General features: G+C 46.9%; 1 non-coding gene across 1 annotated transcript; it reads right to left on the minus strand.

Moving 5' to 3' along the window:
* Positions 1-20,937: 20,937 nt before the first annotated feature.
* LOC120668179 lies at positions 20,938-21,043 on the minus strand. The gene has a single exon (XR_005672278.1). It is a non-coding gene; the product is annotated as a small nucleolar RNA R71 (small nucleolar RNA).
* Between the last annotated feature and the right edge of the window lie 3,990 nt (positions 21,044-25,033).

Below are 25,033 nucleotides of genomic sequence, written 5' to 3' on the forward strand. Positions count from 1 at the left end.
CGCTCCCCTCCACCTCTCCACCATTGTCGTCCGCCCCAACCTCCATTGCCACCGCCGGCGACCTTCGATTCCTCCCTCCCGGTGAGTTTCCCCTTCAATTGACGGCGCCACCACCTCCTCCTTCCTTTCCTCGGCCGATTTGGGCCCTCATCCGACCGCTCCTCCTCTTGCAGGCCCCCCCTCGCTGGAGCTCGCCGTCCGCCGCCGCCTTCCTCGCCGCGCCGACCCCTCCGCCGTAGTTCCTCGCCGTCCGCCGCTGGGGTAAGGTTCGCCCACGCTGGGAACATGCCGTGTGCCCACTTCCTCGCCGCGTCGCCAGTGCCGCCGTTCGCCATCACCACCATCACGTGTGTCGCCCATCACTACGCCGCCGCTACGCGCCACCGCCCCTCCCTGCTGTCTCGACGCTCGTGCACGCCCCCGACGAGCCACGGCCGAGCAGAGTGTTGATGGTCGTTAAGTGCGAAATATGACCGTCAACTATACTCATTAAAGAAGAAAAACTATACCTCTTACTCGCATATTTGTATCACTAACCTAGCTCCACAGTTGTTTTCGAGAATTTATGTTTTCAGGAGCACAAGTCCGGAATAAGACGAAAACACGACGAATACGCAGACAGAAGCCACAAACGATCGTATCCTGCGTAACATGAGCAAAGGAGTCCCACAAACCAGACCAAACCGACCAACCAAGTTCTGGCACCGACCATATGACATCAGGACCCACCAGGCAGTGTACCAGAGAAGGTCGGTGGCAAATGGCACTAAGGGGGGGTCGACCGACCCCCCTTGTCAGTGTCTCACGCTGAGTTTTGGCGGGAAGCTTGATCCTATCCTCTAGAGGTCGGTTAGGCATGTTTCTATGTATAGATTTGGCGGGAACCGACCTCAAGCACTATATAAGGGTGAAAGGAATCAAGGCCCCTAAGTGGGTTTTCGTGTTTGACGACAAAACCATGTACACTTAGTGTGTTGATTGAGGGTGTGTGCAGGAGCTACGGTTGGATAAATATTTAAGAATGATGAAGTACACCCCTCAAAAAGGAAATAAAAAAGTGGTGTTGGATATAATCTCTAGAATTAGATTTTTGTTTTATGAATTGAGTTTAGGAACGCCGTACTATCAAGGGGGACGTCGATTCAAAGGTTGTGACCAAGTTCTAGTGCTCAAGGAACCTAAACAAAACCTATGAGAGATCTTTGTCACACAAAATCCAAAAGAGAAGCAGCTGTGAGTGAACTTGTGAGGTGGACCCGGTTTGTCCGGACTCCAGCCCGGATAGTCCGGGTGTCCAGAGTATCCGGACAGTTCTCCCTGAGTATCCGGGTACCTTTCAGCCAACGGCTATTTTTCAGAGTGAGGGATAAAAATACCACTCTTACCCTCTCTCTCACTCTCGCTCTTGCTCATTCCGAACCAAAACAAGACCTAACCCTAGAACAAGCTCTCTCACTCCCTTCCCTTTGATTCTTGAGAGATTTCTTGAGGGATTCAAGTGAGAGATTTGCAAGAGAAGAGATTCGAGCTAGTGAGCATCCATTCCATTCCTTGAGCACTAGTTCTTCGTCGAGCCCGCGGATTCAAGTCTTTTACTCTTAGAGCTTTGAGATCCTAGATGGCTAGGCGTGCTCGTGAGTGCTCAAGCTGTATTGTGAGCTCCACGGGAAGTTTGTAAGCTTCATTCCTCTCCGAGGAAGCCATAGTAAGTGACCTCGGGTTTGAGCGTTGGTCTCGCCCTTGGGTGAGGAGTATAGGGGTTCTTGAGCACCGTCTCATGAACTCTTCCTCAACGAAGACGTAGCACCTTTGGGTGTGAATTTCGAGAAATAAATCCTGCGTCACTTGTCATTGTTTTACTTATTTCTATTTGATATTTGCTTGCAAGTCAACTTGTTAGGGTTTGAGGTCGATCTACTTGGTTACAAGGTTCTTGTCTAGCTTGCCTGGTAGAACTGTCTTAGAAGCACCTCCTGGTAACCTCTAGTTCATTTGATTCAAGCTTCATACTTCATTTATATATTCTTGGGCACGTCGCACTGTGACCCGGATAGTCCGGACAGTCCGGGTCACCTGTTACAGATCAGATTTTAAGTGTTCTAATTTTAGATTTAGTCTATTCACCCCCCCCCTCTAGGCATCTTCAGATCCTCTCAAAGGGGCCTCCCACCACTCTCTCTCTCTCACACACACACCACTTGAAGGCCTCTCTCTCTACACTTTCTTGTGACTTGTACTCCTTAGGGTAGTGGAGCTAGGTTAGTACTTCATCTTCTTAGCGAATCCAGTCGTCCTTGGGGTTGGCGAGCAATCATCGGCCTCTAGTATGGCTTTTGAAAGCATCTAGGCCCCTAATTCGAGTTTTGGTAATTAATGACAACGGTTTGTGGATTAACGATTTCATTTGAGATAATGAGTATAGGTTGATCCACGGATGAAATAGATTTAGTTGTGAACGTATGGAGTTTTGGAGATGATGAGCAAAGCTCGGGCTCAAGGCAAAGGTATAAAATAGGGCTTTTGCATTTTACTGGTCACAAGGCGTTTAGTGGATGAAAAATGACCGGATTTGTTGGATAGATAGCCGTACTATCAAGAGGGGTTGTGTACTCATGCTTAACGGGTCTTTAGTGCTATTTTGCTCAAAATGTCTAGTTGCATACATGAGGGCTAACGGCGTTTTGAAAAGATTTGAAAAAGACTAAGTTTGAGAGCTGACTGAGTAACGGCGGACAGTCCGCACTTGAGGGGAGGACAGTCCGCGCCCGTTCCAGAGAGCTTGCAAAGGCTCTGGTGGGCTCGCGGATGGTCCGGCCCAGGTGGGCGGACGGTCCGCCACTTTATTTCAAAAAATGTACCAGAGAGGGTGTCTCTCTGGTGGGCTTCAAAGTTGAACGGCGGACAGTCCGCCCATGGGGCGCGGACGGTCCGCCGGCTAATCTCAGATTTGTACCAGAGAGGTTGTTTCTCTGGTTTGGGCTGAAAAGTGAACTGAGGACGGTCTGCCCTTGGGGTGCGGACGGTCCGCATGCTAATTCGATTTTGTACCATAGAGCATGTTTGTCTCTGGTGAGTCAGATCTCATAACCGCGGACTGTCCGCCCCTGGGGTGCGGACGGTCCGCCAGGGCTGTAACAGCTAGTTCTGACACGCATTAAATGCACTCTGACTCACTGGTTTATAACGGCGGACAGTCCTGTTTTTGAAACGCGGACAGTCCGCGACTTCGCAGAAAAGAGTGTAACGGCTAGTTTTTGAAGGGGTGTCTATATATACCCAATGCCCGGCCATTGGGTGTCTCTCTTGGCCTTTTGGACTGCATACTTGACATCATAGAGCTAAGGCATCCCTCTCTCACACACACTTACTTAGAGATTGTATTCTTGAGAGTGTGAGGGCCTTCTAGTGCTTTGCGTCAATAGTTTGAGCTTTGTGGCACTAGAGAAACTTCAAGCAAGTGTCATCAACTTGTTACTCTTGGGAGTTGCCGCTCCCTAGACGGCTTGGAGAAGAGGATTTCATGGAGCACCTCCAAGGAGATTGTTGAGGAGCCCCGATTTCGGTTGTGAGAGGTTTTGTGCTCACCTCACCGGAGTGGTGAAGAGCAACTCTAGTGGAATCGAGGTGTGGAGCGGTTCCTTGATTCAATCCGGCTCAAGATCAAGAGGTTCTTGATAGAGGAGCGGTTGATTCTTGGAATCCACCTCAACGTGGATTAGGGGTGACCGGCAAGTCATCGACACCACGGGATAAATTCTTGTGTCAAGCTTGGTTACTTCTCTTGCTCACTTTAATTCTTGTTTTTACTTTGAGCAATTTACTTTACTAGAGCTTGATTTGTATCTTGTCACCCTAGGTTGCAAACCCATCTAGAGATAGTAGTAGCATGACATAGGGCTTTCCTTTGTTACTAATTAAATTTCTCTAGTGTTATTGCTTTTAGATTTTAAACCGCCTATTCATCCCCCTCTAGTCGGTGTTCTTGATCTTACAAGTGGTACCAGAGCTAAGTACTCCATTAATTATGGATTTAACCATCTTGGAGTAGAACAATGACTAGTGATAATGGGATTCATTTTGGGAAGCCACCGTTCTTTGATGGGAACAATTATGATTATTGGAAGACTAGGATGTCGGCTCATATCAAAGCAATGAGTAGAAAGCTATGGAGAGTAGTAAGTGATGGATATGTCATTTTGGACTCAACAAAAATGTCACCCCTAGATGAGGAAAATGAGATACTAAATGATCAAGGGGTTAATGTGCTCTTTAGTGCTCTTGATGTGACTGAATTTAATAGAGTCAAGAGCCTTACAAATGCAAATGACATATGGAAGAAGCTCATGGAAATTCATGAGGGCACATCAAGTGTGAAGGAGGCCAAGTTATATTTGCTTAAGGGCAATTTTAGTGAATTTACCATGAAGAAGAATGAGAGTATAGCCGAGATGTTCAACCGGCTAAATGACATTGTGAATGACCTCAAGGGACTTGGATTTGAGGTACCGGATGGGGATTTCAACCACAAGTTTCTTAGATATTTTCCGAAAAGATATGACACAATTGTGACCTTACTTGTAAGGTGAAATGTGAAGACCGCAACTCCCACACAAATATTGGGAGAAATTCTCACCCATGACATGTTCAAGAAATCTCAAGATGAAGCTCATGGTGGAGAAATTGATGTGAAAAAAGAAAAGTGTGGCATTCAAAGCTCAAGATAGCAAAAATGAAGAAGAAAGTGGGTGCCAAGAAGAAGAATCGGTTGAGGAGATGGCTCTCTTTGTCAAGAGATTCAATAGAATGATAAGCAAGAAGAACTTTGGCAAGAGAGGTCAATCATCAAGAAAAAATCCTTTTGTAGACAAGACTTGCTTCCAATGTGATGAAGTAGGTCATATCATTGTCAATTGTCCAAACAAGAAAAAGGACAAGAAAAATGATGAAAAGAAGAAGAAGAAGTTCATCAAGAAGAAGAAGAATGGCCAAACTTATTTTGTTGAATGAGATTCCGATGCAAGCTCTGATGATGATGATGATGATGATGATGATGATGACGACGACGACAAGCCATCCAAGGGAGTTGCCGAGATTGCCATTAAGGAGGCTCCATCACTCTTCTCTACACCACATTGTCTTATGGCAAATGGTGGTACAAAGGTACAACAAGATGGTGAACTTGATAAACTTTCATATGATGATCTTGTTGAAATGCTTAATGATGCCGATGAATTCATGACAAAGGAAAATGCTAAGTTAAAGGACTTGAAGTTGAAGTTTATTTCTCTTCAAGATTCCTATGAGGAGCTAAAGACTTCTCATGAGAATCTCAAAAAAACTCATGAGAAGCTTGAGGAAGCTCACAATACCTTGCTTAATCGTGAAAGAAAAGCAACATTGAGCATTGGTGTTAGTTGTGATTTAATTGATGATAAATCTTGTGGCTCTAGCTCCACTAGTTCTTTTTGCACCAAAATTGATAACCCATCTTGCAATGAATCTCTAATTATGGAAAATGATTTGTTAAAGAAAGAGATTACTTGCTTGACTAATGATTTGAGAAAGTGCTATGATAGTGGATCCAAGTTTAATCATTGTTGGGCAAGCCAAAAGTTCACCTTGAACAAGCAAGGGTTTGGATACATTCCTAAGAAAGGGAAGAAGGCTTTTGTGCAAACCAAAACTACTTTTGTGAAGAGTAGTGGTAAGCCATATTGTGAAAAATGCAAGAAAGTTGGTCATGTTGAGAAGAATTGCACTAACAAGAAAGTCATATCCTTTGATTCAAGTTACATTCTTATGAAAAATTCAAATGACAATATTAGTGCAAAATTTGTTGGGATACCTATAGATGGTGCTAAAAAAATGTCATTTGGGTGCCAAAAGTCTTGGTCACAAACGTGGTCACTAACGTTCAAGGACCCAAGAAAGTTTGGGTACTTAAAAGAGTTACCTCCTTTTTTAGGTGAATTACAAATCTGGAGGAAGACATTGGGTGCTTGATAGTGGATGCACTCAACACATGACCGGAGATCCAATGATGTTTTCCTCTCTAGATGAGAATGTGGGTGGCTATAGTGACATCATTTTTTGTGACAATAGCCGGGGCAAAGTCAAAGGAGTTGGTACAATTCCTATCTCAAGTGATCATTCTCTTTCAAAAGTATTGTTGGTTGATTCTCTCAAGTTTAATCTCTTAGCGGTCACTCAACTTTGTGATTTTGAATATAAGTGTAGTTTCACTAAAGATGATGTGGTAGTGACTAGCTTGGATGGAAAAAATCACATCTTTACGGGATTTAGACATGAGGATGTATATCTTGTGGATTTTGCTACTAAAGAGGCAAAATTGTCTACTTGCTTGTTCACTCAATCATCCTTGGGTTGGTTATGGCATAGAAGGCTTGGTCATGTTGGCATGAAGCAACTCAACCGACTTTTGAAGCATGATTTAGTAGTTGGCTTGAAAAATGTGAAGTTTGAAAAAGATAAGCTATGTAGTGCATGTCAAGCCGGAAAGCAAGTTGCATATACTCATCCCACTAAGAGTGTCATGTCAACCGAGAGACCATTGGAATTATTGCATATGGATTTATTTGGTCCTACAACATAAAGAAGTATTGGTGGAAATTGCTATTGTCTTGTGGTAGTGGATGATTACTCAAGATATACATGGGTTTTCTTTCTTCATGACAAGGCCGATACATATGACACATTCAAGAAATTCTTCACAAGGGCCGAAAATGAATTTGAGCTCAAGGTGAAGAAAGTGAGGAGTGACAATGGAAGTGAGTTTAGGAACACAAGAGTTGAGGAATGGTGTGATGAGAAAGGAATCAAGCATGAATTCTCAACCAAGTACACTCCGGAACAAAATGGTCTTGTTGAGAGGAAAAATAGAACCTTGATTGATATGGCAAGATCAATACTCTCCGAATACAATGTTTCGGATAGCTTTTGGGCCGAAGCAATCAACACGGCTTGTCATGCTTCTAATAGATTATATTGCCATAGATTTCAAAACAAGACTCCATATGAGTTGCTCATTGGAAGAAAGCCAAATATCTCATATTTTAGAGTGTTTGGTTGAAAATGCTACATTCTCAAGAAGGGAACTCGGTTATCAAAGTTTCAAAGCAAATGTGATGAGGGGTTTCTTCTTGGATATTCATCTTGTAGCAAGGCTTATCGGGTCTACAACAAAACACCTGGCATTGTTGAAGAAGCATATGATGTTGAGTTTGATGAAACCAATGGTTCTCATAATGAACAAGAAAATCTTGATGATGTGAAAAGTGATGGTTTGAGAAATGCAATGAAGAATATATCAATTGGTGATGTTAGACCAAGAGAAGAAGATGAAGATGAAGATGGTCCTTCTATCTCTATTAGAGTTAATCCTTCAACTTCTATCTCAAATGATCAAGCACAACAAATTGTACAAGATTCAAGTAATGATGATTCTCAAGTACAAGATCAAGTTGTTTCATCTAGTGCACCTTCTTCATCAACTCAAGAACCCTTTGTTCCTCAAAGAATTCATCATATTCTTGCAAAGGATCACCCGGTGGATCAAATCATGGGTGATATTAGTAAGGGTGTCCAAACTCGATCTCGCATTGCTTCATTTTGTGAACATTACTCTTTTGTATCTTTTGTTGAACCTAACTATGTAGATGAAGCATTGATAGATCCGGATTGGGTGAATGCTATGCATGAAGAATTAAATAATTTCACCCGGAATCAAGTTTGGGATTTAGTTGGGAGGCCCAAGAATTATAATGTTATTGGCACTAAATGGGTCTTTAGAAACAAGCAAAATGAAGATGGAATGGTTGTGAGAAACAAGGCAAGATTGGTAGCTCAAGGCTTCACTCAAGTCGAAGGTTTGGATTTCGGTGAAACTTTCGCTCCCGTTGCTAGATTAGAAGCTATTAGAATTTTATTAGCTTATGCATGCTCTCACAACATAAAACTTTTTCAAATGGATGTGAAAAGTGCTTTCTTGAATGGCAAAATTAGTGAACTTGTTTTTGTTAAGCAACCTCCCGGTTTTGAAGATCCCAAAAAGCCAAATCATGTATACAAGCTCTCTAAAGCTCTTTATGGTCTTAAGCAAGCTCCACGAGCTTGGTATGAAAGATTGAGGGACTTTCTAATCTCTAAGGGCTTCAAAATTGGTAAGGTTGACACTACTTTGTTCACTAAAGATATTGGTAAAGATTTGTTTGTTTGTCAAATTTATGTTGATGATATTATTTTTTGTTCAACAAACCCAAGTTTTTGTGAGGAATTTGGTGAAATGATGTCTAGGGAATTTGAGATGTCCATGATTGGCGAATTGAGTTTCTTTCTTGGACTTCAAATCAAGCAACTCAAGAAAGGCACCTTTGTGTGTTAATCAAAATATGTGAAGGATATCTTGAACAAATTTGGTATGGAAGATGCAAAACCAATCAAGACTCCTATGGCCACCAATGGGCATCTCGACCTAGATGAGGGAGGTAATCCGGTTGACCAAAAGTTTTATCATTCTATGATTGGTAGTTTGCTTTATTTGACCGCATCTAGGCCCGACATCATGTTTAGTGTTTGCATGTGTGCACGATTTCAAGCCGCACCTAGAGAATGTCATTTGACCGCCGTTAAAAGGATCTTGAGATACTTGAAATATTCTCCTAATATTGGTTTATGGTATCCCAAGGGTGCTCATTTTGATTTGGTTGGATTCTCGGATTCAGATTATGCGGGGTGCAAGGTTGATAGGAAAAGCACCTCCGGTGGTTGTCAATTTCTTGGAAGATCTCTTGTATCTTGGTCATCAAAGAAGCAAAATTCCGTGGCTCTTTCAACCACCGAAGCGGAATATATTTCGGCCGGAAGTTGTTGTGCACAATTGTTGTGGATGAAGCAAATTCTTCTTGACTATGTTGTGAAATTTGATGAAATTCTCTTGTTGTGTGATAATGAAAGTGCCGTGAAGATTGCTACTAATCTGGTTCAACATTCAAGAACCAAGCATATTGATATCCGCCATCATTTTCTTAGAGATCATGTGAACAAGGGTGATATCAAGATTGATGGTATTGGCACGGATGATCAATTAGCCGATATATTTACCAAGCCTTTGGATAAATCTCGGTTTTGCAAGTTAAGAAATGAGTTAAATATCATTGACTTCTCAAATGTGGATTGAAAACTAGCACATGTGGCATATGGTTCTTTCATGCACTCTTTGTTTCTTTTTTCTGATTTTTTGAGGTACTTTTGAGCCATTTATGAGTTTTCATGATTTTACTCGATTTATTTTTGAATTCTTGTTGTAACTTGCTCATATGAGTCTTTTGAAGGTTTTCATGCAAGATTTGAGATTTTTGGATTTTTATATGAGCAATAATCCCAAATTGAAGTTGGAATTGAGAAAGTTGGCAAAATTTTGGGCTGTCTGAAATTTGGTGCTGCGGACAGTCCGCGGGTAAGGGGCGGACAGTCCACCGTTCATGAGACTTGTCCACCAGAGGCTCTGCAGAGAAGTTGTCAACCGTAAAAATACACTGCGGACAGTCCGCCAAAGGACCGCGGACGGTCTGCGAATGGACAGAAAGGTGGGGTCGGCCAGACTTGACTTATAAGGGGTGTCCCTCTCACATCCCCCCACCAAACCGCACACATCATCCAAAAAGCTCTCTCTCTTTCTCTCTCAAGCACGTGGGGGAGACGACAAGGTCAAGGCTTTTTGGCGTGGTTCCCGGACGGTCCGAGAACATCCCCGGACTCTTCTCAAGTTTGTGCATCATGACCTCCCGGTATTTTGACGAATCCCTAACTCTTGTTCTTGGATTTCTTTATTGGAAAGAGTTAGGGTTAGATGCTCCGATCTGTTTTTGGATCATGGAATCTTGAAAATACTTGGGGGATCTTGTTCCTAGTGATGAGGAGATGCTATGGTTAAAATTTGGTTGGTGGATTTGAATTGAAACTCAAAATATGGATGAATCAAAGTTAAGGGCGATTTTGTGTTCCTACGCAGAACAGATGGGTCGCGGACAGTCCGCCTGCTGGACGCGGACGGTCCTCCGTGGTAGTTCATGAACCGCGGACGGAATTGCGGACGGTCCGCCAGTGTCAGATTTTTCAGATGAATGCTGAACTGACTTATATCATTATGGATTGGTTCTATTGCTTTAGTAATTGTTCTTATGGTTAAATCTTGATCTCAGGCCACCCCGAAAAATCATCAAGGTCACTGCTTCAAAAATCAAGAAGGCTATGACTTCCAAAAGACAAAGAGACAGTGATGACTCCGATGATGTGAACTATGCTCCAAATCTCAGTGAGATGGCTGCAGCATCTTTAGTAGGAGATGCAGGTGATGAATCTTCAGAGGAAGAGACTGAGGGGGTTGAGGATGATGTTACAGATTTGATGGGGCTAGATCTACCTAGCCAACAGTGGACTGCAGAGAGCTATGCAAATGCAAGAGCAGTGGATCAGTTCAGCTTGCCTCGTGACACCAACATCCTTTTCTTCAAAACTGAGGTAAAAAAGATGCTTACTTTGGTCATCTAGTTAAGAAGAATGTATTCAAACATCAGACCATTGACCTAGGCTATATGAGACAATAACAAGTCATGTCTGATCTAGTAGATAGATTTCAGCAAATGGGGTTAGCAAATTTTCTGCAGCATAGGTGTGATTGGAATGAAACTGTGATACGTCAGTTCTATGCCACTCTAGAGATCAACATGGTTGAGGAAATATTTCGGTGGACAACTGGCAAGAGAACCTATTATGCTACATTTGCATAGTTTGCTGAGGCTAATCAGTTGGATTATAATTTTATCACTAGTGAGCAAAGTATGAATGTTGTGTTAGAAAACCCTCTAGATGAGAATGACTACCCCATGTTCTATGAGCCTGCACATCTTGGAATTGCTAGAAGCTTTGGGGGCACTTAGGGTCTGAGGCACCATCCTGTAGTGATTAATAAGATTGTCAGTGTCACATTCATGCCTAAGAGTGGCAACAAAGATAAGATTAGAAGGCACTATTGGAATGTGATATCTCATGTCATGAACTGAAATAGAATAAATGTCATTGCTCTTGTCATGGATCAGCTTGCAGATTTAAGGCTTAACATGGAGATGAACATATATTTTGCTCCATACATTATGTCCATCATCATGGTCAAGTCTAGCTTCAGAGGGATATGTGAAAGCAAGCACACTCCTTTCAGGCCATTCAAGAATGACAATATTTTTCTTTTGAGGCCTTTGACTCCTTTCCCTGGAGATGATATGGATGCTGAAGCACAGGGGCAGGATGATGATAGTGATGATGATGCTCACATGGGAGCCGCTGCAGCTCAGCATGGCATGCCACCACCGCATCCTTCAGTACAGCAGCAGTGGGTTCCTCCAGCTGGGTACTTTGACCCGTACTTTACATGCATGCAGGAGAGCATGTCCTCTCAGATTGCGGGGTTGGCTAGTCAGATGCAGAATCAGATGAGCCTCAACTTCCAGAACATGTAGCAGCAGATGTTCCAGCCTATGATGGCTCAGATGCAGGGGGTTCAGGAGATCTTACACTCAGACATAGCAGCTCTTGACTCACGCTTTGAGGATTTGCCCTCTTCTGAGCAGCTTGAGCAGCTTGAGCAAAGGCAGCAGCAGCTAGAGCAGCGCTTTGATACTTTCAGCACAGTCTTCACCGGTTTTTCTGACCACTTCTACTCAGTATTTCCGGCTCCAGTGCCGCCTCCAGAGTTCTACCCGCACCAGCCGTTCTACCCACCACCACCTCCTCCACCGCCGATGGATTGACTTTCTTGGAAATTGATGCCAAAGGGGGAGAAGGAGCTTTGGAGTGCTTGGATATAGGGGGAGCTCATGGACTTCTCATGGAGATTATTCGTTTTCGGCTTCCGCTTGCTACTCATGTTTATTTGTGTCTTGCATGAACTCGGTTTGAGACTTGTGTTTGGATTTGAACATTTGGATTGTAATGTGTGATGAACTATGTTGGTTTGTGTTACTCTTATCTATTTATGTTCATCTTGTGGTTGTGAGGTTGTGCTAACCAAGCTAAAATTCATATCATATATACCTTGTATCTTGTATGCCTCGATTTCCACTTGTAGGGAAAACTCCGTCAAAAGTTTCAAATATATATATATATATATATATATGTGTGTGTGTGTGTGTGTGTGTGTGTGTACTTGGTATTCATGCAAATTTATATGCACATATCAAGGGGAGTTCTCTCTACTCATCGAACTTGGTGAATTTATTCATACATATTCTGAAATTTTCAAGAAAATGAGTAAGTTCTTCCAAAGTTCAATTCCAAGTCCACCTTATGCCTAGTGTATAAAGTTGACTTGAATACTTTTATCACTCCAAAATTTAGTTTTGTCATCAATTACCAAAAAGGGGGAGATTGAAAGCATCTAGGCCCCTAATTCGAGTTTTGGTAATTAATGACAACGGTTTGTGGATTAACGATTTCATTTGAGATAATGAGTATAGGTTGATCCACGGATGAAAGAGATTTGGTTGTGAACGTATGGAGTTTTGGAGATGATGAGCAAAGCTCGGGCTCAAGGCAAAGGTATAAAATAGGGCTTTTGCATTTTACCGGTCACAAGGCGTTTAGTGGATGAAAAGTGACCGGATTTGTTGGATAGTGTCGGTACCTCAGGACTGGGGTACCCCCTCTTGCTATGGCAAGACTCGTGTAGTTATCCGTAACTACGTCCTAAGGAGCTGAGCAGCCGGATCCCTGGGGTCCGGCTCCATCTCACCGGACCAACAGCCCCGCTCGGGACAGGTCCGGTGTCACCACGTGTCCTGGAGAAGAAAGCACTCAGGACCAAATCGGCCGGGGACCCCGGACCCCCCGCGGGGTCCCGGACCCCATATACTATCCGGACCCCTCACCGGGAGGGAACAGACACCCCGCATGGGGGGTCCGGAGCCGCCACGTGTCCGCAAGCACGCGCACGGCTACCAAGCTTCCTCTGGAAGACTTGCTCACCTACCGCATTTCATTTAATGCGAGTGGTTCAGAAGCATTCTGCCATGGCAGAGCCCGAGGAGACTTTGGCCAGGCTGTACTGTTGGTCGCGCATTACCAAGGTGCACAATACAGCCGCTGGCGCCACTCACACCGCTGGCGTTAGTCTGCCGCGCCAGTTAGACACGACAACTCGGCGATGGAGTATCATAACGCCTATGTGGTAGACCCAACAATCTACGCCGCAACCTACACTACCTCAACGGGCGTCCCGCCGATGGGATAGTAGAAGACCCCCCTCGGTTAGAGAGTCGACAAGACGATAAAGTGGATCCAGCAAGAGATTCTCCATCACTGTAGCTCCATTAGTGTCTATAGTATACATCCATGTTGGGGCCACCTGTCGGGGTCCAACACCTGTGTACGCGCCCTCCTTGCTCTATAAAAGGAGAGACGCCCGTTAGAGAAAGGGTCAAGTCCAGAAGAGGACTAGAAGGCAGAGGATAGACTCATCCACGGACACAAGAGCAATACTACTCTCAAGTGGACGTAGGATATTACGCTCCTGCGTCCCGAACCACTCTAAAATCCTCGAGTTTTCTTGCATTCTTGCCCCCGAGCTAGATCGGCCTAATAGCTTGTCACTTCCCTGAGTACTTCCCCTCAGGGAATAGGCGGGTGCGTTCCGCCATCCGGCTGTGCGTTCCCCTACCTGACGCGCCAAATGTCGTGGTGCTGCAAACCACAGCCGGGTGGCGGAAGGCACCCGCCTAAGCCCAGAGGGTGTGTACTCAGGGGATAGCTAGTCCTAGTTCGATCTTGCTCAAGAACACGATGAACACAGCGGGATTAGAGTGGTTTGGGCCGCCGGAGCGTAATACCCTACGTACACTGTGTGTTGTATTGCCTTGCCTCGAGAGAGTTCGCGAGAGCTTGTGTGTGTCTGGGGAGCCTGTGTCCTTCTTGTGTACAGCGAGCGCCTCCCTTTTATATCTCAAGGGGGCGCGTACATGGCCGTTGGGACCCCGACAGGTGGGCCCAACGATGCAGTACAAGATAACGTATTGTTCATAATTATGGCGTCGCAGGCGAAGGAGATCCCTCTCCTGGATTCCATTGCCTGCTCCCGAAATCCTCCGTCCGGCGTGTCCAGGGCGCTGTCTTGTCGGAGTGGCGCCAGACATAGCTAGCGGCGTTGCCTGCCACGTAGCTGAACGGGCCGCGTAGCTTGCGGCGTAGGAGGCATGATGGAAAAGTGACGTGCCGTCGTATCCAATTAATGCGATAGACGGGCTCTACGCGGGTGCGGCACAGGCGGCTACACTGTGTACCTTGGTAATACGCGGTGCACAGTGAGGCCTGACAAAGGCTGTCCCGCGTGCTGCGGCGACAGAGCACGCCTCAACCATCTGTATTAAATGTGGTGGGTGCGTAAGTCTTCCAGCGGAAGACTTGCGCACTTGTCCGCGCCAGCGCCTCCGGGTCACGTGGCGGCTCCGGACCCCCACGCGGTAAGAGAGGTCCGGATGGACGCAGGAGGTCCCGGACCCCTATGGGGTGTCCGCGGCCTCGGCTGTCAGCTCGGAGTTTTCCTTCCTTAGGGACATGTGGCGTCTCCGGACCCATCCCCAGGCAGAGGATGGGTCCGGCGCCACTGGCTTGGAGAGGAAAGAGCCTGACCCGTGGGGCCTGGCTACTCTGTCCTTTGCGCGCAGTTACGGATAACTACGCGGGTCCTGCCTTGCCGCAGTAAGAGTGGGTATCCCTGTTATAGGGTACCGACAGATAGATAGCCGTATTATCAAGAGGGGTTGTGTACTCATGCTTGACGGGTCTTTAGTGCCATTTTGCTCAAAATGTTTAGTTGCATGCATGAGGGCTAACGGCGTTTTGAAAAGATTTGAAAAAGACTAAGTTTGAGAGCTGACTGAGTAACGGCGGACAGTCCGCACCTGAGGGGAGGACAGTCCGCGCCTGTTCCAGAGAGCTTGCAAAGGCTCTGGTGGGCTCGCGGATGGTCCGGCCCAGGTGGGCGGACGGTCCGCCACTTTATTTCAAAAAATGTACCAGAGAGGGTGTCTCTCTGGTGGGCTTCAAAGTTGAACGGCGGACAGTCCGCCCATGGGGCGCGGACGGTCCGCCGGCTAATCTCAGATTTGTACCAGAGAGGTTGTTTCTCTGGTTTGGGCTGAAAAGTGAACTGAGGACGGTCTGCCCTTGGGGTGCGGACGGTCCGCATGCTAATTCGATTTTGTACCATAGAGCATGTTTGTCTCTGGTGAGTCAGATCTCATAACCGCGGACTGTCCGCCCCTGGGGTGCGGACGGTCCGCCAGGGCTGTAACAGCTAGTTCTGACACGCATTAAATGCACTCTGACTCACTGGTTTATAACGGCGGACAGTCCTGTTTTTGAAACGCGGACAGTCCGCGACTTCGCAGAAAAGAGTGTAACGGCTAGTTTTTGAAGGGGTGTCTATATATACCCAATGCCCGGCCATTGGGTGTCTCTCTTGGCCTTTTGGACTGCATACTTGACATCATAGAGCTAAGGCATCCCTCTCTCACACACACTTACTTAGAGATTGTATTCTTGAGAGTGTGAGGGCCTTCTAGTGCTTTGCGTCAATAGTTTGAGCTTTGTGGCACTAGAGAAACTTCAAGCAAGTGTCATCAACTTGTTACTCTTGGGAGTTGCCGCTCCCTAGACGGCTTGGAGAAGAGGATTTCATGGAGCACCTCCAAGGAGATTGTTGAGGAGCCCCGATTTCGGTTGTGAGAGGTTTTGTGCTCACCTCACCGGAGTGGTGAAGAGCAACTCTAGTGGAATCAAGGTGTGGAGCGGTTCCTTGATTCAATCCAGCTCAAGATCAAGAGGTTCTTGATAGAGGAGCAATTGATTCTTGGAATCCGCCTCAACGTGGATTAGGGGTGACCGGAAAGTTATCGACACCACGGGATAAATTCTTGTGTCAAACTTAATTACTTGTCTTGCTCATTTTAATTCTTGTTTTTACTTTGAGCAATTTACTTTACTAGAGCTTGATTTGTATCTTGTCACCCTAGGTTGCAAACCCATCTAGAGATAGTAGTAGCATGACATAGGGCTTTCCTTTGTTACTAATTAAATTTCTCTAGTGTTATTGCTTTTAGATTTTAAACCGCCTATTCACCCCCCTCTAGTCGGTGATCTTGATCCTACAGCTTTGTATTCCGATTTTCTTTATGCTATTCATATTGAGTTCGTTCTTGGTTATCTTACTATGTTAGTAGCATGCTTAGCCTTGATCTGTGCTTCATCAAGTTATTCTAGTTGCTTGCTTAGACCAGATGATCTGGGTAAGGATATCGGTTCGTTGTGCTTTCGGGCTTGTCTTAGCATCTTACCTGTCCATCCGAAGGGTGGGAGGCCCGGGGGTGCTAGGGTAGTGACCTCATATGCGGGCATGGTGCCCGGGTATGTGGAATTCCTCGGATATGACGGTGCTCCATGGTGTGACTGGGGTAGACTGCAGGTGGTGACAGCCCTGTCGGTCCGCCGGGAAGCTGCTTCTCGGTTAGTGTACTCCACGACGTTCGGGTACGGTGTAGGAGTTCATGCAAAGATGAAACGGGATTGGATGTTCTCCAGTGCGGGTCATTCTCCCCGTGTCCCTAATTTTCCGGCACCTACAGCTCTAATCAATGTGACTAACATAACTTATCCACTAACATGAATAGTATACTAAGAATCTTTGCCTATGCTCCCACTAACTTTAGGATTGCTTGTTTATTCTTTATTCATGAGATTTGGCTGTTTTGTGTGTGTCACATTACCCCTGATTATCCTTTATTTATCACTTACCCTTGTATAGTCAGTGGTCTTCATCTTACTTCATACGTGTCATGGTTATGCAACTAAGTAAATACACTTTACACAACCTAGCCATCCCTTGGGAAAATATAAATAATGATACCCTGAATACTTCTGGGTGAAATGTTACAACGGTATATCCGTGTGCTTGCGGATCCTTCTGTAAATGTTAAGACATACCACACGACATCTTCGAGGCGCCGTTGCTAGGAACTAACCACTCCTAGTATATAAACATGGCAATATAAGTAAGAGGTAGCTACTGGTTATACAGGCTAATGTGTTTATCTTTTTGTTTTCTCCTGATTGGATGAAAACAGGGTAGTGTATGTCTGGTTTCTCCTTGCCGACTAACTTTGTTGAAAATCCCGAGAAGCTTGTGAGAAGGGTCCGACCTCGCGTCGTTCCTCCTCCGATCTCGCAGTCAACAAGCGAACCAGCTTCCCAAGCACCATCAATCACTGAACTCATGGCTGAGAAGACTGTCACAGAACAGTCCAAATAATACCGATCAAGTGCACTAACTAACCATTTAACTTAATCCTCCGCTACTGCACTTCACCAGTACACTCAGACTGCCTGCTTTAACCAGGATCGATTGCACAGGAACTCTCGCCAAAAGACGAGCACAGGTGATTACAAGCAACCAAGGTTTTCAAACTTAACTTACAACCAGAGTTAAACAAAAGTCTTCAAAATTAATTTACAATAAAGTTTTACAAGCCAGAGTTACACTTCGAATACAGAGTTTAAACGCAGCGGAAAAATACAAACAGTTTGAAACAAGCTTCAAAATACCGCACGGTAGATAACGTCGATGACAAAAGACGAGCTTCACATCTTGCCCACTGATGTGAGGCTCACCTGCCTGCACTTCACGGAGAAGGCGGAACCCACTCGAACGTCCAACCTGGAGGAAGAGGCTGACCACTCCAGGACGCACCGATTTCCTCGAAGTCTTCCGGAATACAACCTGCTCAGAAGGGTTACAACCAAACCCTGAGTATTCTAATACTCAGCAAGGCTTACCCGTCTATGGGTATACTTAGCCCATTATCTAGACATGCACAGCTCTTTGACTCTGGGTTATTTTGCTGAAAAGCTACTAAAACTGGATCCTTACTTTCAATATTTTAGCTCCAATTGTGTTGATAGCTAGAAACTAGATTTGCCTAATTCTCTAGAGCACACATGGTTAATCATATTATCTTTTCAAGAATATCAACAAAAGTCCAACTTTTCTCTTTCTGACCTTTAAATCCTTACTACGATGCGACGCATTGACCAAGGCTCTCATATCCGCGAGTCACGGCGAATCGATCCGATTTAACCTTGCAAGGTGGACCTAACTCACACGACACGTGAAAACCCCGTCGGGCCACATACGTCAACTGTTCCCACAATTACCCCGAAGTCTGAATCAAGCCCGCAAACACCCGGATGATGAGCCCCGCACATGCGAACACCCAGTGAACCCGTGGGCTACTTCACCATCCGTCAACCCTACCCAGCATCGCAGGTCGAGACCCAGATTCCGACGCAATTTAGGTAATTAGCTTACCGGTTTCGACTACCTCCTCCTTCTGGCATGTGGTTAGTACTGTTCAATCCTCAGTCAAAGGGCCAACAACGGAACGGTCCTCAATCGACACAGGCGGAGACTCAACTTTCCTTAATCCATAAACATGTCCAACTTTCCCTCCGCCCGGTCTCCATTTCCATTCTCATAGCATTAATTCTCATAACACTGCCTGAAGTAACAACCCTATATCTCGCGGGTGACAGGAAATCACCCGTCTTCTACCGGTTTACTTAAGCATAGCGGTGCTAACGATAACTGCACTAGTAAGGACACTGGGTATACAAGATTATGCATCTATGGTTCCAATCAATTCCTTAAATGTAAATGCACAATACTTAAAGTATAACATGGAATAATTAAAATAAGGGATATGCTCCGGGGCTTGCCTTGCAGGTCAGCGGGGTTAGCGATTTCTTCGGGAGCGTGTTCGACTACGTCCTCCTGCTGCTCTCCCGCTTGCGGCTCCTGGATCGGCTCAGCGATCAGCTCGCAGGCGATGTCGGTTTCAGCGTCTACACGAATAAAATATGCCATGCATGAAACTATAACTAGCAACAAGAATTATCGAAATGAAAAGAAATCAAACACAAATAGATCCACACACATGCACATAGACCATGCACCTGGAAATTTTTCAGTGGACTACCCATACAAAGAGTAAGCTACAATAAAAATTTCAGGATTTTTAGACAAACCAAACAACTGATACAAAATAAACTAGCTTAAACTCAAACCATAATTTTAGCAGGGGTAAAAAATGACATTTCACAAGCATAGGTATTTTTCTTCTGAAGATCTTGCTTTTAGAAACCTAACAAAATTAGGTTTGCATTTTTAGGATTTTTCTGCATTTTTGTAGAAATTATCAAACTTTTCAGCTGAAAACAACAAAAAAGAAAAACAAAACTGGAGCCATGGGCCCCACTCGTCATCCAAATAAAGGGAGGGAGGGGAGCTCCTCTGCTCTGCTTGGCCTGCCCGGCCACGCACGCCGGCGGCGCATGGCGCGCGCACGGCGGCCGAGAGCCGGCCGGCCGGCGGGCTCGCGCGCAGGGAGGCCCGCGCGGCGGCCGAGCAGGGGGCGCGCGGGGAGACAGCCCAGGGCGCACGCGCGGCGGGGCGGGAAGCGCGCGGGGCGGGGGCGGCTTGCTGCGGCGGGGGCGCGCGGCGTTCTCGCCGGCGGCGGCGCAGACCGGCGAGGGGCGGGGCGCGTCGCGGTCAGAAGGGCCCGGCGGAGCGGGGGCGCGCGGCCGCACAGCTGGGACCCGTGCGGAGGCAGCCTGCGGCGGGAGCACGGCGGCGGCATGGCGCACACGGCGGCGCAGCGGCAAAATTGACAATGGCGACCGCGGAATCGATTGGGGAAAAGGTCGAGAAGGAAGAGGGGCGTGCGGAGAAGCTCACCGGCGACTCGATTTGAGCGAAGGGAGGTCGGAAAGTGGAACTCGATGAGAGGGGGGCGGAGCTCGACGGGGCTGTCAATGGTGGCCGGCGGTCGCGGGTTCGATTCGGTCGGGATAGGGCATGGCCGCGTTCATGGATGGATGGAGGAGGTTCGGGGCGAGCTCGCGCGGTACTGGGCGAAAGGAAACGAGGCAGGGCGGTGAGGGTTGGCCGGGGCAGCTCCGGCAGCGAGCTCTGCTCTGCTCGGCTTGCTCGGCGTGAGCCCGAGGGAGAAGACGATGGGGAGGGGAAAACGGAGACGGAACCGGGACTGGATAAGGGCAACGTGGCCTCGGGAAGGGATAGAACGCGCCCGCGCGGAGAGCGAGGATCGCCGCCGGTCGACGCGTGGAGTTGCCGGTGGTCGGTCGTGGTATGGGCGTCACAGTGGAGAAACAGTGACACAGTTGAATGATTTTGACTCGTTTTTAACTGGCTGAAACTCCAAATTTCATATAGCAACTTGAAATTTGGCCAAAATAAAAGTTGTAGAGGACGAAAAAATCTACAACTTTGCTTTTGGGCGAAAGTTGAATTGAAGCTCGGATCAGAGACAAAAACGCGATCGAACACTGCTAAACCAATGTTTATCGCGCAAACCCAATTAACGCTAACGATGAGCTTAAGTCCGTAATCAGCGGTTTAAGCACATGATTAGCATCGCAATTAACACTGGGGTGTTACAAAGACTCTCCGCGACTTCTCCGTCCCCTCAGCTGTCAATGTGGCAACTGGACCCAACGTTGAGGTTGGGGACGTGAACTTTGAGCTGAAGTCCAGTCTCATAAACATGGCGCAAGCTAGCCCATTCTGTGGCAAGCCGAATGAGGACGCTAACGCCCATCTCCAGAACTTCCTGGAGCTTTGTAAGACCGTAACCATACGGGGCGTTACGGCTGATGCCATCAGGCTCCGCCTGTTTTCTTTCTCCCTCCTGGGGAAAGCGAAACAGTGGTTTTATCAGAACAAGGAAGCCGTCAGCACGTGGGACAAGTGTTCCACTGCGTTCCTCGCTAAATTCTTCCCGTTAGGCAAAACCAATGCCCTACGTGGAAGAATTTCAAGTTTCCAGCAGACGAGGATGGAATCCATCTCAGAAACTTGGGAGAGATTGCAAGAATATATACTCGCCTGTCCTCATCATGAATGGACATGTGGCTCGTGCTCCAAAGCTTCTACAACAGGCTAACGACTACATCCAGAGCCCACCTTGATGCTACTGTTGGAGGAGCCTATCTCGACCTGACAATTGTCAAGGCTACGACCTTAATCGAGAAGATGGTCTCCAACCAGGACTGGAACGAGGAGTGTTCTCAGCCCAGAACAAAGGGCGGAATGCATACCGTCAAGGAGATATATATGCTCGCCGTCCAGCTGGACCTCCTAATAAAAAAGCTTGATAAAGGGAACCGGCAATGCTATGAACTCATACTTTACTAAACCAGTTCTAGCATCATTAAACATAACGACCATCCACTCGTTAGGCCCGGCTTTGAACGTGGCCACGTGGCAATTATGTGAAATTTGACTGTTTATTGATGTGAACTTCTTTGCGTGGCTACAAATTGCAACCATTTTTTATGCACCCATTTATTTGTGCGTACTTCGCGCTTGTATGGTACAAATGGCAACTTGCTAGTACTATTTGGACGAGAGGAGCACGCAGTAGTACACAGTTGTTGAACAGTTGCAGTACCCGACACAGGTTTCAAAATTCATAGACCAGGGCCGGGAGATTCCGAACGACGATCGCATCAACGCATCAAAGTTTCGAAAGGAAAGGAGTTGTTGCCGGGTGTCAAGCAATTCGAATTTAGATCTGTTTGGTTCACCTTGCTCTACTCGCGCTATAAAAAGAATCTTGTATGCATAGAGTACTAAATTTATATGCATAGAGTACTAAACGAAGTTTATTTATAATTTTTTTTATAGATGGGTGTAATTTTTCGCGACGAATCTAATAATAGTAATTAGTCAATGATTGGCTACAGTAATCATCTTCTAATCATGCGGTCAAAAACCTTATTAGATTCGTCTCGCGAAATAGCGCAGGAATTGTGAAGTTAGTTTTGTAAACCAGCTTTATTTAATACCTCTAATCAAAATTTACTATAGTAGTTTGTGCTGCAACAACCAAAAAGAACCTCCGTGACGTTCTCATTTGTCACCAGTAGTAAAACAGCAAGGGCAGCAGTGACCAAGCGGCAGCCAAGCAAACAGTGGCAGTTGCTTAACCACTTTTTTTTTGAAATGGATAACAAGTTCCATTAGTCAGGTGTTCATGGCTTATCACCAGACACCAATAAAGTTACAGTTTGATATACAGCCTTGTCACAGCAAAGGACCGTTCGTACAGTTTAAACCCATAGCCGCCAGAGTATCAGCCACTGTATTACAATCTCGGGATACATGAGATATAATACATTCAGAGAATTCCTCATACATTAAAGCCTTGATATCACCTAATAATGTGGCTAAGATAGATTTGTTCACCCCTGGAGCAGATAAAGCCTTGGCCACAAAAGATGCATCAGTCTCCAAAATAATACGCCTCATTCTTAAACCAGCAGCACCAGCAGCACACTCCATACCTTTCAAACAAGCAAGCATGCTGAGCCCTCATTAGGAAATTAGCAAAGCCGGCACCAGCAGCTATCGCCATGCCAGTGTGATCTCTAATGACAAAACCCCATCCAGCTTTATTTATCCCGGGGATAAAAGCTCCATCACAATTGATCTTGTAAACATCTTCTGGTGGGACTTTCCATTTTGGCTTGCTATTTGAGGTTAAAGTCTTCCTCGTGTGTGTTGTATCTCTCCACACCTGAAAATGAAAATAAAAGTCATTAACCACTTCATGCGCAGATTTCTTTCTTTCACCTGAGCTTGTCTTATTACGTGCAGACCACCAACACCATATAAATAAAATTATTTTACATTGGTTATCTGTGTTAAAGCCCCAAATTTTCTCCAACACTGTCTTGGGTGAATTTTCTGCCATCAGCATGATTCTTATGTCCTCCATATTCAGCAAGCGCCAGCACAACTTTACCGCCTTACATTTAAAAAATAGATGACCTGAATCTTCATCAGACCTTAGGTACATCGGACACCGCGTATCAAGATCCACGCCTCTTCTTGCAATGTTTAATTTCACCTGCAAAGCATCATGAGCCATCCGCCAGACAAATATTTTGATTTTGTTTTGCACATTCAATTTCCATATTTTGCTCCAATCAAAATCCCTTCCTTCTGCATATGAGGTGGATGTGTCACGGCTATTTTGGTGATCCCTCCTCTTTGTTCCTAGAACATACGCAGATTTAACAGAAAATTTTCCATTAGGATCGACCAGAACAAACCCAAGTCGGCCCCCGCGTCGTCGTCCTCGGGCGACCCGGGCGGCACTCAGTGCCGCGCGGCTTCCCTCCCCCTCCCTCTCCCTCCGGCCTAGCCGCCGCCAGAGCAAGTCGCCGGGAAGTCCCGCGCACAGCGAGGACGGCGGCGGCAAGGCTATCTCTCCGCATTTCCTCTCCTCCTCTCCACCATTTTCGGAGCTCCGCCAATGTTCGAGCGCGCAGCGTCGAGGCTCGCCTCGAGGCCAGATCCGAGGTCTCTTTGGGCGGATCTGGCGCCATCTTGGCCGGATCTGCGCTGGCAGCCGCTTCCAGCAGTGTCGAGGCTCGCCTCGAGGCCAGATCCAAGGTCTCTTTGGGCGGATCCGGCGCCATCTTGGCCGGATCTGCGCTGGCAGCCGCTTCCAGCCGCCTTGCTTGGCCTGCTGCTCCGGCGGGAGCGGGTCGGCCGGGCGCGGCTCGCAGCGCGACCTGCTGCTTCTGCACATGGTGGGGCAGAGGCTTTCGTCCCGCCGGAAGCTGCTATCTGTGTGCTGCTCCCGCGGCGCCGGCCTGCAGCTCACGCGGCAGCGGCCTAAAGCAGCCCGGTGTCGGTGGCGGCGGCGGTGCGGTATGCGTGCTGCTCCCGCGGCGGCGGCCTGCTGCGGTCTGGGGTGCCTTGCTCGGTTGCGCATCCCACTCGTTTCTTCCGCAAGGTCAGCAATGGAGTGGATCCAACGCCGGCTACCGGGCATAGCTGCTCCTCACCGTGTAAGGCCACATCCGGCCTGGAGAAGCTTGCTAAAGGCCCGATGGGCGGGTGTTCCGGGAGTCGCCGGCGAAAGCCATCATCTCTGGTTCCCAATAACCAGTGACAATGACGACGCTTGCGGGCGCCGTTCCCCTCCATGGAGGCATTGTCTTGCGACTCCCGCACAATACCCATGATAGCTGGTGCGGTCCATGTTGGTGGCAGCTGCTATCGTGCAGCGAAAGCTCTGCGCCCGGTGTGCAGGGGGTGTCTCACCTTCACACGGTCTGCTAGGGTCCTCGACCAACCATGGGAGCTTGGGTTCATCTGCTCTCTCCGTTGTGCTACGCGTTGGCTCTTGGTGATACCGGGCACCTTTGTTCTTCTTCTGCGCACATTCTTTTGGAACTGCTGATACAGGTCGTAGGCTTGCATCTTGGCTCGGCGAGTGCCCCCATTTGGCGCCTCTACTCCGTCGATGGTCCTCTTGTTGATGGTGTCATCAAATCTTATGCCGGGTGGTGTTTCCATCTCTTCTGTCATTCCCCTACGAGGCTTCCTCCCCTTGTATGGCGTTGGATGGCGATCGATGGAGCCCGGATGTGCTACGAAAGGTGTTACCATCAACTTCAAGGAGGGTCTTCGTGTCTCGTGAGTCCTGGTTTGCACACCTTTTGCCATTTTTAGTCCCCACTCCGTTGGCCTGACCCTCAGATGGAGGGTTACAGCGGAGCGGCGTAGCTACGAAGGATGGTTTGGAGGTGCAACGGCCATGGCTCTCTGGGCGAGTATGTTGTTCAATGGCGGCTCTAGTCAACGATTGGTGGTCGTTTCTTCGGCTTGTACCTTATGTTCTGGAAATGGGTGTGGCGTCAACGTCGTTCTTCGGCTTTGCGGCGTCAATGTTGTATCCGGGTGTATCTTTTCCTCTGTTTTATTGCTGAAAATCTTGTAATATTTTGACCTACCCAAGGTCCTTTAATGAAATTCAGGTGGGGACCACCCCCCCGGTGACCCTAAAAAAAATCCATTAGGATCTGGGTGCCAAGCCAA

This window comes from Panicum virgatum, chromosome 3N (assembly GCF_016808335.1).
Source record: "Panicum virgatum strain AP13 chromosome 3N, P.virgatum_v5, whole genome shotgun sequence".
In the NCBI taxonomy this organism is placed as follows: Eukaryota; Viridiplantae; Streptophyta; class Magnoliopsida; order Poales; family Poaceae; genus Panicum; species Panicum virgatum.